The following is a 6,312-nucleotide window of genomic DNA, read 5'->3' as shown; positions in this document are numbered from 1 at the left end:
ACCTCTGATTAACCTTTGCTTTACGACGCGAGGTAAGGCTTAGGCTAATTAGGGTGTTACATTTAGTGGTATCAGAGCAGTTCGTCCTCGTGAGCCTAAGGGATGGACCAATTTTGCTTCATTACATACTCTGTGTGTCTTTTCTTTGATACTATTAGGTTATCTACTTGATATTGTATAGCATGCTTGTTTGTGAGTGCCTGTTTGGGATAATTGAAACACTAGGCTTTTGATATTGAGACTGATCACCTCGATATCGATTATTTGGTGTAGATAGGAAACCCAATGGCCATTCACGGACAAGGTCGAGCACGTTCACAAGAGAGTAGGAATGAGCAACCGGCTGATAACCATGCCGAGTTTATGGTGGCGATGGCGAATCTGGCGAACACCATAGAGGCGAATGCTGCTGCGACTCTGCAGGCTGTGCAGAGGTTAGCCTTACCAGCCGGAAGCAGAAACGAAAATGGAGAGGGTGCTGAGGACAGCTTGAGAGGTGTTCCAAGAACTCTAGCTGCTTTTCAGAAAGTTGACCTGCCGGTTTTCAATGGTTCGACAAACCATACTGAAGCATACAATTGGTTCCAAGCTGTGAAGCATGCATTGCTAACTCAACATGTACCGTATAACCAGTTCGTGGAGCATGCGGCTTATCAACTAGTGGGAGAAGCTCAGCAATGGTGGCAAGGAGAGCGCTGACTACTACACCAACAGAACGTGAACATTACCTAGGCGTTATTCGAGGAAGCTTTCTACAAGAAGTACTTTCTTGAGCCAATAAAAGAGACCAGAGAGTTGGAGTTCTTACAGCTGAAGCAAGGGTTCATGACTATAGCTGAATACACTAGTAAGTTTGAGAAACTTTGTAAGTTCTCAAGAATAAGTCAGGGTGCCCCTGAATCCTATGAAGGCTGGAAATGCATTAAGTACCAAGTAGGGTTGAAAGAAGATATCATGCGTGTAGTGGTTCCATTGGAGATTACGGGATTCTTAGAATTGGTGAACGAGGCAAGAATGGTGAAGGATTGTATTAAGAAGCAGACTTTAATGAGAGATACTCGCGGGGGTACCAATAGCAAAGGTCATGAGAATTATTTTCCACCAAGAGGCCAGATCTTCAAAAGGGACGGATATGCCACTCAACATCATCATGGTCAAAGAAACTTCGGAAGAAACAACAATACCCAGTTTTTCCGGGCGAAAAAAAATGGTCAATGTTATGCATGTGGAATACCTGGACATATTGCCAGAAATTGCCGTCGTGGGAACAGCCAAGATGAGGGACAAAATTAACAGTCAAGCCGTGTGTGTACTTTGGATGCATGTGATGCGACGGGGTCGGATCCTCCAATGAGCGGTAAGCGTATGCTTTGAGTATTATATTGCCTGGACCTGAGGATAGCTTGGTTCTATCTTTTGCAAAGTCGTCGTTAGGGTTACGAGAGCTTAGGGTTTTGTTGAAAGTAAACCATGGGAAAGGAGGATTCTAGTGGCGGTAGCCGAGGATTTTGGACTTGTGATGACGAACGATCAGAGTGGACGTGCCGGGATGGTTACCAGGTATGACTAGAAGTCTTGGCGGTTCCCTGCATGGGTGATGGGTGCGGTTCAGCAATAGTGGCAACGGAAGTACTGACGACGCCTTTGCGGTTTTTAACTATGATTTTTGCTGTTTTAAGGTTTAGAATGATTTCTAATCTTGTTTGCAACTTTGGCTTTCGGTTTTGAAAGTTAGTCGTAGTGGCAACGGAAGTACCGACTAACGCCTTTGCGATTTTTAACTATGATTTTGTCGGTTTTAAGGTTTAGAATAATTTCCAATCTGGTTTGGAACTTTGGTTTAAATGATTCGGTTTTGAAAGTTAGTCAGAACTCTTGATTTAAGAGATATGGCTTAAAAAAACAGTGAGTTCTCTGATTTTGTTCAATTGTGAAAATGGTTTCCAATTTCTCTTATCGAAAGGGATTCAATTTGAAAAGTTTTAAATTTAAGAAAATCATGATTTGAAGTAATCAACTTCCGAGTAAATGATTTTGACTCCTTTCAGAAAGCTCAATAGTGATCTGGTCTAGAATAAACTATTTTGAATGATTTGGTTTTGAAATTAGGATTGTAACTTTTGATCAAATGATATGATTTAAAAAGGAAAGTGAGTCCTAAGAATTTGTTAACTTGTGATTTTGGTTTGTAAAGTTTAATTTAATAAAAGGGGTTCAAATTGAAAGGTTTTGATTTAAGGATTCTGATGGATTTAGGAGAATCGTGCTTCAAAGTGATTGATTTACAAATAAAAGGTTTTTGACTCTGTAATAAGGTTTTAAAGAATGGACTCATTTAGATTGAACTTGTTTTAACGGTTTTGAAAGGAAATATTATAAAATCGGTATTTGTTTAAGGAAAAATTTCGGATTCTTAATTACAATAATCAGAGTGACGCGGCGGAAGGCGAGAAAGAACGTCGACACGGAGGGATGATCGTGGACGAGATACTTTGACAACCTGTTGGGGTGGCAACGTATTTTTCACGGATAAAATCATTTAAATGCCCAAACTAAATTCTGGAAAGTTAGAGTGAGATTTTGAGGATTTAAATGTGATTATTGGACTCAGTAGGTTTTTCTGAGTCAGAAAATGTGTTTTCTGCAAAAAACCGTGAAAAACCGCGAACCGACAGTCGAACTGGTTCAAGTCTGCCCGGTACTGTGTGAGAAAAAGTGAAAACAGTCGAAAACCTTAGGAAAACATTATAGATGGAAAAACCGGGCGTTAGTGTTAAAGATTTGTCCCAAAGTTGGGCCGAACGGGCTAAAAACGCTAACGGATTGGACCGAGCTCAAGTTGGGTCCAAGCCCAACATATATAAGGGTCGATTAATGAACCCATTCATCATTAAACACACACACACTTAGCTGAAAGAGAAGGGAAAGAAGAGAAACCCTTGAGCACTATTCACTTCAATCTTCACAAGCTCATATCTTGAGCTACAGAGCTCCAATCGCTGCACCATTTACGGCCACGCATTCCTTGTGAAGAGCTCTACCAAATTCACCCAAGAAACTGGTAAGGCAAGCTCAAATCCCTCTCATTTATTCTCCTCAAAGTTTTGAGTTTTAGGGTTTTTGGCTAAGTGAGGTTTTGTGATTTTTGGGTGTTCAGGTACACTCTAGCCTTTGATTGATGTTGGTTTTGGCTTCCAAAACTATTGGGCAAGGTAAGAGGCATTGAAACTCTTGTGAAATTTCAATTATAATGAGCCCTAGGTTGATTTATGATGATTTATGTATATATAGCTTGATTATGGTGAGTTTGGAGCTTGTTGATGCTTGTTGGAGATTCTTGGTGGCTTAGATTGTGATTGAAAGCTTGTCTTGGGGTCAATTTGGGGTTTTGGTGCATATTGGGGATTGGCCAAAGTATGATTTCGGTTTTCTCTATGTAGTATATAATATTCATGGACACTTAGGCTAGTGACCCATAGGATAGGTTTGAATTAAAATGGTTGTTGATGATGTATGATGAATTAATATTGTTATGTTGGTAAATATTGGTTGTTGGATATTGAATGTTGAGGTACGATAATTTATGATGAATTGATGAGCTATGATTATGTTGGTAGAAGTGGGGCATGATAGTGCATGATAATTGATAATTTGGAGTGATTGATAAATGGCTATATTGATCTTGACAGTATGATATTGGAGAATGATGTTGAAATTGATGATAATGATGGTTAGTAAGGGTATTATTATGTTTTGATGATGTGAATTGATGATTATATATGGTGGAGTGGTAAGTTGAAGTATAGCACATGGTAAGAGCTGATATGGGATAGAGTTAATGTGGTTTTGGTTGGTTTGGGTTATGAAGGTTGGTAAATTGAGATTCTTGTGAGTTAGGTTTAAGTTAGTTTTTGGTGAACTTTGTCGGATCATAACTTATTCCTTGGTTTTCAAAATTGGTTGAAAATTATTTGAAATTAAAGCTTATTGAAAACCCTTTAAATTAATATAAAGTTTGTAAAATTTGGAATTTTGTAGAGGAAGTTATGATAATTCAAAGTTGGTGTTAAAAGTCTGAAATTCTGCAAAGTTGCAGAATTTCAGGATTTCTGTTATGTGCGCACGCAATGCCTTGTGTGCACGCACAACCCTGCGAAAATCTTATTCTGTGCGGACGCACAGACCTGTGCGTACGCACAGGCAGGAAAAGGTTCTCTGCTCGCAATGTTAGCACAGCTTGTGCACGTGCACATCAATGAAGAATTACGACCTGTGCGTAAACACAGCCCTGTGCGCACGCACAAGTCGGGAAGGGTCGTCTGGTCTGTTGGGGGCGCTAGCAGATCCTGTGCGAGTGAACAGTCTTTACAAATTTTAGTACCTGTGCGTACGCACACCCCTGTGCGCACGCACACTTTCAAAATCTTCCTGGGCGTGCGCACGCACACCCCTGTGCGTACGCACACGCCCTGTTTCTCAAACTTAAACTTTGTTTCCAACTACTTCACATTCCCAACAATGTTGTAAGCTTCTATAACACCATTTTAAGGCGTTTGGGTTTAATTTTGAGTATGGAAATATGGGAAATGGGTTAAGGGTTTTAGTTGATGTTTATTATGAAAAATTAGCGAACGGAGGTTTAGGTTTCTGGTGTACTAAGGATGAGTTCGATGGAGTGGAAAAGAGGAATGGAAATGTTGAATTGACAGTAGTTGAGATGAGTCGAGGACTCTGAATGAGATGATGGATCCATATATGCTGAAAAAGTTTCTGAAGACCACTGAAGTGCTGATTCATACTGAGATTATGATACACTATGCACCTGGCAGGGACGTCAGTTGGATCCCGCCTGTCGAGGTAGTGGCTATTGAGATTATGAGACGTTATGCACCCGGCAGAGACGGTGGTTGGATCCCACCTGTCGAGGTAGCGGCGGCGGCGTAAGGGCGGTGGTTCGTCTTGCTTGCGTTGAGATGTAAGGTATGTGGAAATGGTATCCCGCTCACATCCTTTCGAAATAACTATAGTGTGTCGGCACTATATTCGGGATGGTGGTCTGAGCACGATATCTCGGTGGGTTCCCATTATGATTTCCGAAAGGTAACACCTCCATGGAGTTGTGTCGGGTTGGCAGTTGAACTGACAATGTGATATCACAGCCAGTAGGACAGGCATTCATCATGTGCATTTTCTATCTGTTTGTTTGCTTTGCCGACTTGTAATTGTATGCCTATTTGTATAACATGTTTAATTGCTACTTGAGTTACTTGTCTTACTTGTAATACTTGTGTTTTACTTGCATTGTATATATTGTGCTTTCTACTGGGATGGAGGAGGTTCGGAAGGCGGTGGCGATGGGATCGCAAGGAGGTTAGGTTGGTGAAGGCTGTGGGACAGTGGTGTTTACTTAGAATAGAAATCCCCTAAGATAGAATACCCGGTTTATTTATGTTAAGAGTTATATATGTGTTTTATTGTTTTAGTATTCCTTAAGTTCGAATCTCGTGACGGATATGAAGTCTAGGATTGCCTTTGGCGTCCCGGGGTCTTATATCCTACATCACTGGGCACTGTTACCATACTAAGAACCTTTGATTCTCATACCATATTTCTGTTGTGTTTTTCATATGCAAGTCGCAACCCACCTGTGTGAGTTGTTTGGTTGGTGACAGAAGCGGAGGATCCGGATACCCTTTTGGAGTCTTTTTGGTTTACTTTGTATATATGTCTCTCGCTTTTGTATTTTGTTTTGGCCTAGAGGCTTGTATTTGAGAGAGAGGAAAACTTGTATAAGCCATTTTAAACTTCAGTTTCCTTTTTGTCTGTATATTTGGCTAGCCGGCTTAAACTCCGGGAGTCGTGGCTAGTTTCTTATGATATTACACTATTATACTATTATCTTTGTTTATATCACATATGTTTCTTGTGCTTTAAGTTAGACGCTTCGTTAGTTCGTTTTGCGCTTTTAAATCCTGCTTTTGAGCTATATCCTTCATCAAGTTTCTAAATTATATTATTTCTTATATATATATATATAAGTCTTAAAACTGTCGTAATCTTTGATTAACCTTGCGAGTTCACCTGTTTCTCCTTCGCTGTCGTTAAGTCTCTCACTCTCTAGTTTCTACTTGACATCTTTGGCTCTTTAGTGTCATCACTATTTTGTGTTGTTGCTACCATGATTTTCCGTCATTGCATTTAGCCATTTAAGTAATGTTATTCTTAAAAAAGTTTTTCTTTAAGATTTAATAGATCAGGATTTAGTATTTAGATTTTTTTTTTGCTTTAAGCTTTTACATATTAGGTCAGTAT

This window comes from Arachis ipaensis, chromosome B10 (assembly GCF_000816755.2).
Source record: "Arachis ipaensis cultivar K30076 chromosome B10, Araip1.1, whole genome shotgun sequence".
Classification (NCBI taxonomy): domain Eukaryota; kingdom Viridiplantae; phylum Streptophyta; class Magnoliopsida; order Fabales; family Fabaceae; genus Arachis; species Arachis ipaensis.
The sequence above is the reverse complement of the archived record's forward strand: the minus strand, read 5'-3'. Positions refer to the sequence as shown.